This window comes from Hyla sarda, chromosome 9, assembly GCF_029499605.1.
Source record: "Hyla sarda isolate aHylSar1 chromosome 9, aHylSar1.hap1, whole genome shotgun sequence".
Lineage (NCBI taxonomy): Eukaryota > Metazoa > Chordata > Amphibia > Anura > Hylidae > Hyla > Hyla sarda.
In genome coordinates this window covers 24934831-24945998 of record NC_079197.1, presented here as the reverse complement: position 1 = coordinate 24945998, position 11168 = coordinate 24934831, and positions in this window count along the sequence as shown.

The window sequence follows — 11168 nt, the reverse complement described above, 5'->3', positions numbered from 1 at the left end:
TTAAATAAAAATAAAACGTACCCCCTATCTGCGGAAGTTTTAGATCGCGGACCGGCACCTGTACAGGGCCCCGGCTCTCCCCCAAAGTGGCGCTTCACGACGCCTGCCCGAAGCGGGGACCGCCACTCCCCCTCCATATGGCTGTTTGGAAGAGCCTAAGATTGCAGAACAGCTCTCCCATAGTTATATGGAGGGGACGTGGTATTTAGCACGAGACTACTCCTTTAATAGAGCTGTGCTGCAATACCACCGCCTTTGGATGGTTTTTGTACTTTTTAGAACAAAGCAGCCATATTTTTGTAATTCTCAAATCCCCCTCCACCCACCATGATAAAGGAAGAGTTTGGCTTACATTGCACTAGTTTGATTCAGGTTAGAGGATTAATCTTCTGGTATCTTAGACCCTGTAGAGCAGTGGTCTCAAACGGTGGCCCTCCAGATGTTGCAAAACTTCAACTCCCAGTATGCCCGGACAGCCGTTGGCTGTCCGGGCATGCTGGGAGTTGAAGTTTTGCAACATCTGGAGGGCCACCGTTTGAGACCACTGCTGAAGAGGCTGACATTGTCCCAGATTTACTAAACAAAAAGATGACACTGTTTGTAGGGTTATTTTTTTGCATTTGTTTTGTGTGTTCTGATTTTTTTTCCCTACAAATCTTGTCAGGATTTTGGGGGGGGTTTTGTCAGGCGTTTGCACTGAGTCCGACAAAGCTGCTCAGAAAACCTCACAGTAAAGGAGTAGTCCTGACTAACTAATGACATTGTGCGCAAATTGTTCCGTAACGGCACAATACACACAGAGGGGCGCACCCATCAACAACCAGCCTAATAGACTGGACAATAGTAAATCTGTTGGAATGTGAAAATAAAACCGTAATACGCAGGGATTTAGTAAATCTGGGCCATTGTGTGCGCTTACCCGGTCTCTATGGTGATTACTTTAATATGTCTAATGACTCAGTGATGTCATTGGGAACTAATGCACCCAGCCGCTGCTTTCTCCTAGGTCATGTGACTAGACTGCAGGTACGTGTTTTAGCCACCGGGTTACATTATATAAGGTTCATCCAGTGTGTTGACGGTATTACAGTATACTGGCATTGACCCTAACCACTGTCTGAAGCCGTGGTCTCCAACTAGTGGGCAACTACAGCTCCCAGCATAAGGCTGCATTCACACCCCATTTTTGCAATACAGTTCCCGTATACGTTTTCAATGTGAAAACAGTACGGAACCATATTGAAAACCGTATGCATTGACTTTCCATTGAAAACTGTATGCCAAAAGATGCATCAGGTTGTGTCCGTTTTGCATCTTGTACGGTTTTGTCAGTTTTTTTTACCTGTACCCAAAACCGTAGCCTACCACGTTTTTTGGTCCGGGTGAAAAACTGTATTAAACCGTATACGTTTTTTTTTAAACATGTGAGTCAATGGGAACCGTACAGAACTGTATGTGCATACGGTTCCATACGGTTTGCACCATACGGTTTTTGACTTTGCACAGTTTTTTTTTTCTTGGAATTTCAATCAAACAAGTGAAACTTTATTCAAAATGGAGTTAAAATTTAAAAACGCATACCGTATATACTCGAGTATAAGCCGACCCGAGTATAAGCCGAGACCCCTAATTTCAACCCAAAATCCCAGGAAAAAAAGTTATTGACTCGAGTATAAGCCTAGGGTGGGAAATACATCATCCCCCCCCTGTCATCATCCAGACCTGTCATTAACATCCTCATCAACATCACCTGTCATCATCCCCTTGTCATCATCCCACACCCCCCCTTCATCATCCCCTTGTCATCATCCCCACCCCCCTTCATCATCCCCTTGTAATCATCCCACATCCCCCCTTCATCATCCCCTTGTCATCATCCCACACCCCCCCTTCATCATCCCCTTGTCATCATCCCCACCCCCCTTCATCATCCCCTTGTCATCATCCCACATCCCCCCTTCATCATCCCCTTGTCATCATCCCCACCCCCCTTCATCATCCCCTTGTAATCATCCCACACCCCCCCCCTTCATCATCCCCTTGTCATCATCCCCACCCCCCTTCATAATCCCACACCACCCCCCCTTCATCATCCTCTTGTCATCATCCGCCCTCAGTGGTCTTCAACCTGCGGACCTCCAGAGGTTTCAAAACTACAACTCCTAGCAAGCCCGGGCAGCCATCGGCTGTCCGGGCTTGCTGGGAGTTGTAGTTTTGAAACCTCCGGAGGTCCGCAGGTTGAAGACCACTGCGGCCTTCGACATCATCCAGCCCCCTCTCACCCCCCTTTAGTTCTGTACAGTACTCACCTCCGCTCGGCGCTGGTCCGGTGCTGCAGGACTGTCCGGTGAGGAGGTGGTCCGGTGGGATAGTGGTTCCGGGCTGCTATCTTCACTGGGGGCGCCTCTTCTCCGCGCTTCGGGCCCAGAATAGAGGCGTTGCCTGGACGATGACGCAGAAGTACGTTGGCAATGAACGTACCTCTGCGTCGTTGTCAAGGCAACGTGACTATTCTGGGGCCGGGCCCGAAGCGCTTAGAAGAGGCCTCCCCGGTGAAGATAGCAGCCCGGAACCACTATCCCACCGGACCACCTCCTCACCGGACAGTCCTGCAGCACCGGACCAGCGCCGAGCGGAGGCGAGTACTGTACAGAACTAAAGGTGGTGAGAGGGGGCTGGATGATGTCGAAGGCCGCAGTGGTCTTCAACCTGCGGACCTCCGGAGGTTTCAAAACTACAACTCCCAGCAAGCCCGGACAGCTGATGGCTGCCCGGGCTTGCTGGGAGTTGTAGTTTTGAAACCTCTGGAGGTCCGCAGGTTGAAGACCACTGCGGGTGGAGAGTTCACTCGAGTATAAGCCGAGAGGGGGTGTTTTCAGCACTCATGCTGAAAAACTCGGCTTATACTCGAGTATATACGGTAAGTTTTTTTTCTTACAAAACGGATACAACCGGACATCATTTTGCAAACAAATCAATCGATTGAAGCATCTCTATATTAATTTGGAATTCATTGTGTACCCTTTAGGGGTAAAATCCTAGAAGGATTGGTTATATATTCTTTATATATCATTTTGCAAACCGTATACAGTTTTTAACTGTATACGGGTTGCAATTTGTACACACGTTTTGAAACAGTTTAGTCCGGTTTTAAGGGATCCATTTTTCATCAAAAACCTGATACGGGAACTGTATAGCAAAAACGTGGTGTGAATGCAGCCTAAAAGGAGTTGAAGTTTCGAATTGCTGGCGAGACACAGGTTGGAGACTACTGGCCTCCTGCATTGGCGTTATAGGGTAGCGGGGAGTGAGGTGTTTTTTTTTTTTACTTTGCTTCGAATGAACCTGTCTATAGTTAATATTTCCTAAATAAAAACTTCTTGTCTATCATGCCTGGTGTGTGACTATAAATGCTGGGACCAAATTGTGCCATAACCGTATTATAGCTTCCAATTTCTTTGGGTGCTGTATTATTGCTCCATACAAGTTTGTGGGGTCCCACTGAATATTTGTATTAAATGTGATGTCACCCAGGAGATTGTAGCTGGCTGTGTAATAGAGGTATTCTCTCCTAGGCGTAATTCGGTGCCATACTGGGCACCATCTGGCAGCACACAGGGAGCTTGTGTCTCACTCGTCTGCAGCTTCAGGGTCTCTGTGCGGCCATACTGCCTCATGCACATGGCTTGGTTGTATCGTACAGGCCCTAACATGAAGTATTGCAACTTTCCAATATTAAAGATTTTGGGGGAGATTTATCAAAACCCGTGCAAAGGAAAAGTTGCTGAGTTGCCCATAGCAACCAATCAGATCGCTTCTTTCATTTTTCAGAGGCCTTGTTAAAAATGAAAGCATCGAGCTGATTGGTTGCTATGGGCAACTTTTCATCTGGACAGTTTTTGATAAATCTCTCTCGTTGTTCAGAGAATTATTTGTATATTTAAAAGTGCCAAGTAGAAGAAGAAATATAAATAAAAATACATTCTTACCTGCTGCCAATCTGGTTAGGAAAAGGCGGCTTAGCCATTCACTTACCACACTAGTCATCCATAGAGAATTAGGCTATGTTCACATGTCAGAATTTTCGTACCCAATTCTGCATTGGAATTCTGCACGGAGATTCTGCTGCAGCGGAGCCCTGTTGAATTCAACTGCTGCGCTGTGTAGATGTTTCCGGCACTGAAATTCCATTTTTCGTGAGGTGCGTGATCTGTCGGCCATGTGAGCAGTCGCACGCTGCCGAGCTCCTGCTCTAATCTTCCGTGCCTCATCCTGTAGCCGCCCAATTTGTGGTTGAAAACCCCCCATACTGTCTCTTGATGGTCCGTGGCTGCCTCCGGTCGTACCTTTTGTCATGGCGGGCGGACGCTTTGGGAGGAACAAGTCCGTGAAGAACTGCGGCCTAGCTACCCCGTGCAACCAAGATGGTGCCGCAACACCTCTTCACCTCTATGATGTAGCGGCATGCCTGGAGCGATCCGCCCATGTCTCCACTGCCTCTGGTGGGGAATTGGGCGCAGACGCGAGCGCAGACTGGGAGGCATCCTCTCACACTTCTGAGGATTAAGTGGAGACCTCTGACCCCGGATCATCTTTCCAGGCCGGCGCCTCACTATGGCCTGGTCAGGTTAGTGCGGGAGCCACCACGGGGGTGCCCGCAGCTCCATCCACTGGACTGCCTGCTCCCTCCTCGTGACATTCTGTGTTGTCTCCATGACTTTTATATGGACCTGTATACCAGTAGTCTCTCCTCTATTAGTCTTACTGACTTGGACGCTTATGTTGCTGACATTTCTCTACCTACCCTTTCCCCGGATCAGGTACGGTACCTAGACGAGCCTTTCACGGTTGAGGACCTGGAGCTGGCTATCCAGTCCTTGGCTAACGAGAGGGTTAGATGGTCTACCGGGCGAGTTCTTTAAGAGGTGCAGTGATGTACTACTTCCTCAATTATTAGAGGTTTTTGAGGATGTCTTTACTGTCGGGGAATTACTTCTCTCTATGAGAGAGGCAGTTACAGTTGTCCTGCCAAAGCACAGAAAGGACCAGAGACTGCCGGACTCCTATCGCCTGATTTCGCTCCTGACGTTAAGTTGCTAGCTGGGGCGTTAGTGAATAGACTTTCCCGGGTGGTTACGGATTTAATTCACCCTGACCAATCCGGCTTTATGCCCAATCGGTCCACCTCCCATAATTTAAGGCGTCTACATCTTAACATCCAGTCCTATAGGGGAGGGGAGGGGGGGACGAGCTGCCATTATCTCGCTCGATGCTGCGAGGCCTTCGACAGCGTCAAGTGGGAATTCCTGTGAGCTGTCATGCGCTGGATGGGCTTTGGGACTCATTTGTAACATGATTAAAATGATTTTGATGCCAAAGCTACTTTATGTTCTCCACAACTCCCCAATATGGATACAAGCTATGTATTTTAGATGTGTCAATGGTCTTTTCAGTTTCCTTATCTGGAAAGGGGGTTGTGCTCAGATACGGTTGGACATGCTCCAGTGTGGTAAGCTGGATGGGGGACTGGCTGTGCCTAATCCCGATGTCTATTTCTTAGCTTCCCAGTTGCAACATTTGAAGGGCTGGGGGGAGGTTGGCTGTTGTGGAGTTTCTGGGAGGCTAGTGGAATGGCTTGCCGGGGTGTCCCCCCTCCTTTGGGTGCTCTCGAGTTGGGCTCCTCTCTAGGCTCTACTCGCTTGCTCCCAACTGTTTCTTTGATGCTCTGGGTGTGGGGATCGGTGAAGTCGTTGTTACAGGTGTCGGGCTTTACTCTGCTGTGGAAGAACCCCCCAACTCCCTGAGATTTTCCGACTGGAGGGCCTCTTACCCTGGGCCTCTTACCAATACCTGCAGTTGCGCCATGCACTGGACCGAAAGGGGGGTAGGGGCCCATTAACTATCTCTACTCATTCCCTCCTGCAATATATTTGGAAGGTCGGCACTCGGAGAGGAACTATATCCCTGGCCTATACTACTCTTCTGGACATGCATCTCTCTACCTATCCTCTGACGGTTAGGGACAAGTGGATGGACGAAGTTTGCCCCCTTACTGATGAACAGTGGACTGATTTGCTGACTACTGTACCTCTCCTATCTCTTAGTGAACCGAATAGTCTTTCCCAATTATACTTGATACGCAGGGTGTGTAGGACCCCAGTCTTTTTTGCATAAAAGTGGATGGCGACCAGACTCGACATGCCCCAGATGTAAGAGAGTTGGAGGGATACTGTGCGTACTGGGCTGTCTGGATGATGCTCTTGTGGATGATTGTGTTCTAATGGGGATCCAGCGTATATTATACCAGGCATGTAAAACCATCACGTCGCACTGGACTCTTGGCCCCTTTCACACTGCAGGAGTTTACAAATAGAATGAATATCGTGCTTAGGCCAGAGAAATGCTATGGCTAAATTTGAACGTATATGGGGGCAGTGGCTGGATACCCCGGGGCTGCCCACCTCTGTTCTTCAACTATGCAGGGGCCCTCTACAGGCTTTCTTTACTGCTGGCTGTAGTTAGTTTTCCTATTGCTCACCTTATATACTTGTCCTGTGTTCCTCCTTTTCCTCCCCTTGTTTCCTCTCTTACTGTGGTTCTCCTTTCTCCTCCCCTCCCCTCACCCCTCTTTTTGATTGCAGGGTAAATTATTGGAATTATAATGGATTGTAATAATATTGAGCATTGCTGGACATTGAGTGTTAACTGGTGAATTAAATACAGTTATTTACCAGGAAACATGGAGGAACAGCGACATCTTGTGGCTGGGTTAGAGAATTACAGGTTGTCTGCATGTAGACGAGAGCTTTCCAAACTTTTCATGTCGGTGACACCTTTTTAGATGTCCATAGTTTGGTGACACTTCTCACTGTACTGCCAATTGCACGGATCACGTCCTACCACACAAAATGTGATACCAATATCAGCATTACCAATGTATACCACTTTGTGCCATTTCATCCCTCCTTGATCCCCCCCCCCCCCCCATTGTTGGCTATGATATGGGACTCTGTAACACAATATTGTTGGGGTCACCCTTTCTATTTAATCATCCCAAGAGGCTTGGCAATCTTCTTCCTCTGGTAGCAAGTGGATCTTCCAGACCTTATCTCGTTCCTTAAAGTGGACCCTTGTCTCTGTCCCAGACTGGTTATCTGTGGATCGCCTAGATTGTCATCTTCCTCGCCTCAGAGCCTGGAATGCTGTATCTCTTGTGAGGAATCCTTCTCCTGACCCTGACTGCGCCTTCTCTGATCTTCTGGCTCATGACCTGGCGGTGTCTTTGCCTTTTGAAGCTTGACTGGCCTCTTTTCCAGTGGACTCCGGTGCTGGTCTCGGTAGACGATCTCTTAGAGGGAGATTTCTAATCATCATCCCAACAGCACCTCATGAGATTTTCACCCATTCATCTTCTAGGAACAGGAAGCACAGGACAGATTAAAAAGGCCCCTCCTTGGATAACCCCTCAGTGTTTCATGTTCCTATAGAAAGCATGAGGTTTTTACCCTCCTGGTCCTAGGGCTGGTGATGGGATCAGCAGTTTTTTCTTTTGTCAGGCGTTGCAGGTCGACGATTCTTGGGTCCCCCTCCTGCTGTCTCATTTAATATGGTATATGTGCCTCCCGGACCTTGTCTCCCTGCCATGGTGCTACGGGAGTTAATTCAGCAGGTTTAGGTGGTATGCAGGGGTCTCGGGAGCACGCACACACCTGCTGCCTCTGACTTCTTCCGGCCTCTGCTGCGTCCCGTCAGCTTTGTGTGACGTCAGTGTCGCTCGCAGCAGGACAGGATTGCTGGAGGCCGGAAGTTCCTCCACCGACGGCCGGAAGTGCCTCCTCCAGTGGCACGACTTTCAAAATTCCTATTCTGGGCGTGGCGCTGCGTCCTGGCGCGGTTTTCCTGGCGCCAAATTCAAATCAAAAGAGCAAATAAGGTAAGCTTTCTATGTTCTGTTGTCTGCTTGTCATTATGGATTCTGCTACATCCCGCTCTGAGTCTGTGGAGTAGGTTAAGATGTCCAGCCCAATAAGTAGCTGTCCCTTTGGGGTCACTGGCTTAAGGGGGGGGGGGGGGATTCTAAAATTCCCCTTACTTGAGTTTCCTTCTCTCTCTTTTATTGTAGGGAGACAAGGAGACTATATAAAAAATAAAAATAAAACCTTAAGAAGACAAAACTAAAATTAAAAATTGTGCTGTGTTCTGATAAACTTCGTGAAGGATATGTTAAGCCCCTGTGTTCCTCCTGCACTGCAAAAATTGATGATGAAATTTATGGATGAATTAAAAGCATCATACAGTAAATCGGCAAGATCAAGCATAAGTTGCAGCAGCTTTACCTCCCCCCAAGGTGTTTGAACCTCCTCCTGCCCAAAAATTGAAACCTGTTGTAATTGCAGATTCAGACCCTGACTCAGATCCGGATCTTTCCTCTGATCAAGAGTTCGAGATTGAATTACCGTTTCTCAAAAAATTTAGGATAAGAACTATTTTTCTGCGGAGGATATGGATATTCTTTTGGGCGCAGTTAAATCCGCCATGAATGAGAATCCTCCAGTCACTCAGACCATTTAAGATAAAATGTTTGCAGGACTAAAGCCTAAGAAAAATCTATTCTTTCCTATACATGAAAATTTTAAAGAGTACCTGTCACCAAACTAAACTTTTAATATATTGTTCCTTATGTTATTATAAGACACTTTGCTATTTACTTGCTATTAAAATTCTCAACCTTTATGTTTTTAATGTGATTGAAAAAATGGCCAATAGGTGGCTCTGTTCTGTTACCAAACGGTCAATTTGGTCTCCACCCGCACTTGCAGAAGTCCAAACTCAGGAAGTGCATGAGGGCATGGCAGGGCACAGCTCTCACAGGCTTCAGTGACGTCGACCCTGCTGGGGAACGCCCCCTTTCTCCTGCCGGGAGCTCAAACAATGTGAGCAAGGGAAAGGTATGATACACAGCTTTTTAAAGCTCAGAATTTTTTTAGGGTAGGAGGGTTGTTAGTAGTTAGTGAATATAATATGAGTTAGTTTAGAAAATATGGTTTGATGACAGGTTCTCTTTAAGAGTCTCAGGCAGGAGCCTGAGTAAAGGTTATCTAAATCCAAAGAGTTCAGATCCAGATTCCCTTTTAATCCAGAGGATACTGAACTTTGGGGAGAAATTCCAAAGATCGATATTTAGGTAGTGAAGTTTATAAAAATGGATGGCCTTCTTCGTAAGGATTGGGATTTTTCTATTGCTCTTTTAAATCCCAACATAGCAGCTACTAGCGTAGTTAAGGTCTTTATTTATGTGGCTAGGCCAACTTGAAAATCACTTAGAGAACAAAACCCCCAGGGATCAAATTCTGTCTTCCATCCCAATGTTAAAGATGGCTACTGCTTTCCTGGTTGATATTTCTGCGGAATCAGTCAGAATGGCTGCTAAATCTGCTGCTCTGTCACATTCCGCCAGGAAAGCACTCTGGCTAAAGAACTGGCAGGGTGACACAACCTCTAAAACAAAGTTGTGTGCCATCCCATTCCAAGGAAAACGGGTGTTTGGAAAGGTCTTGGATAACATCATAGAGAAAGCAGCAGATAGGAGGAAGGGATTTCCTGAAGAAAAAAATCCCAAAAACCTAAAAAGAATTTTCGTCCCTTTAAGATCAAACCGAAAGAATACAATGGAAAAGGGGAAACGGGCAGGTGGAGTTAAAAGGAGAGAGTTCTTACTCAATCCCAATGCCTCCGATAAAAAACAGTGACAACCCGGTGGTGGTGGTTGTCTCTTTTCTTCGATCAATGGAAGGAGTTAACTTACATTTTTATTGTATTTAGAATAAATGGGTTGTATCACAAATCTCAGTACGGACTGTTTAAATCTTCAGCTATTTCAGGGTGTAAAAGATCTCCTTACTCTGGTAGCAGTTCTTCCAGTGCCGTTGGAGGAACGAGAACAGGGCCATTTTCTCGTTCCCAAGCCAAATGGAACTTTCAAAACAATTATAAACCTAAAACCTCTGAATCGTTTCATAACCTACAAGCGCTTCAAAATGGAGACCCTGAAAACCGCCGCTCCGTTAATTAAACGAAATGCTTGGATGGCGACAATAGATTTAAAGGATTCCTATTTTCATCTTGCTATATTCCCTCATCTTCAAAAATACTAAGATTTGCAATATTCCTAAACAATCAATCCAATTCAATTTACAATTGATGGTGGAGGTGGTGGTGTATCTCAGAAAGAAAGAAAGAACCATAATTCCTTACCTAGAAGATCTATTAATTGTGGCCCCGACAAAGGATCTTCTTTCCCAACATGTCCAACTAACAATTCTTTCTCTTTACAATCTTGGATGGATTTTACATTTTCAGAAGTTCGATCTTCTTCAAAGAGGAAGAAATTCTTGGGAATGATCCTGGATTCGAGAAGCCAGGCGACATGTCTACCTCAAGACATGGTCTCGTCGATTCTCCTAAAGGTCAGAAACTTTTATCAAAAAAAGATTTCCCCCATAAGGGAAGCAATAAGGTCATGCATTCCTGCAGTACCTTGGTGCCAGAATCATTCCCGCACTCAGATTTTGAAGGTCTGTGATCGCTCACAGGTTTCCCTAGAGAAGAAGATGGTCATCCCTCAAGTAAAGAAGTCTCTGTGGTGGATGGAGAATTTCACAAGAGGGGTCTCTTGGATTCCTACCCCGATGATTTCCATCACTACAAATGCCAGCTGGAAAGGCTGGGGCACTCAGGTCAGCAGTCACTCCTTGCAAGGGATCTGGTCAGAAATGACCCATTTTCAATCTGCTAATCACAGGGAACTCAAAGCACTTTTAATGGCATTGAAGACAGCAGAGACCCTCATTCGGGGATATCATGTGAAAGTCTATTCAGACAACACCATCACAGTGGCCTTTGTGAATTATCAATGTGGTACGAGACACAAACCCCTTCAGGATCTATCAAAGAAATTGTTTGCCTGGGCGCAGGACAAGATATTGGCCATTACTGCTGCTGTTCTCTTAAAAGGGAAAGAGAACATGCATTGTGGGATTACTTTCCTCTTGATGGTGTCAACCCACTTGGGGGGTGTCACCCGGTGCGGACCGTGCACTGTGCAAATAGCGGAATTTCCGCGGCAGATGTTTCTGCACCGAAAATCCCGATTCCGGAGTCCGTAGAAA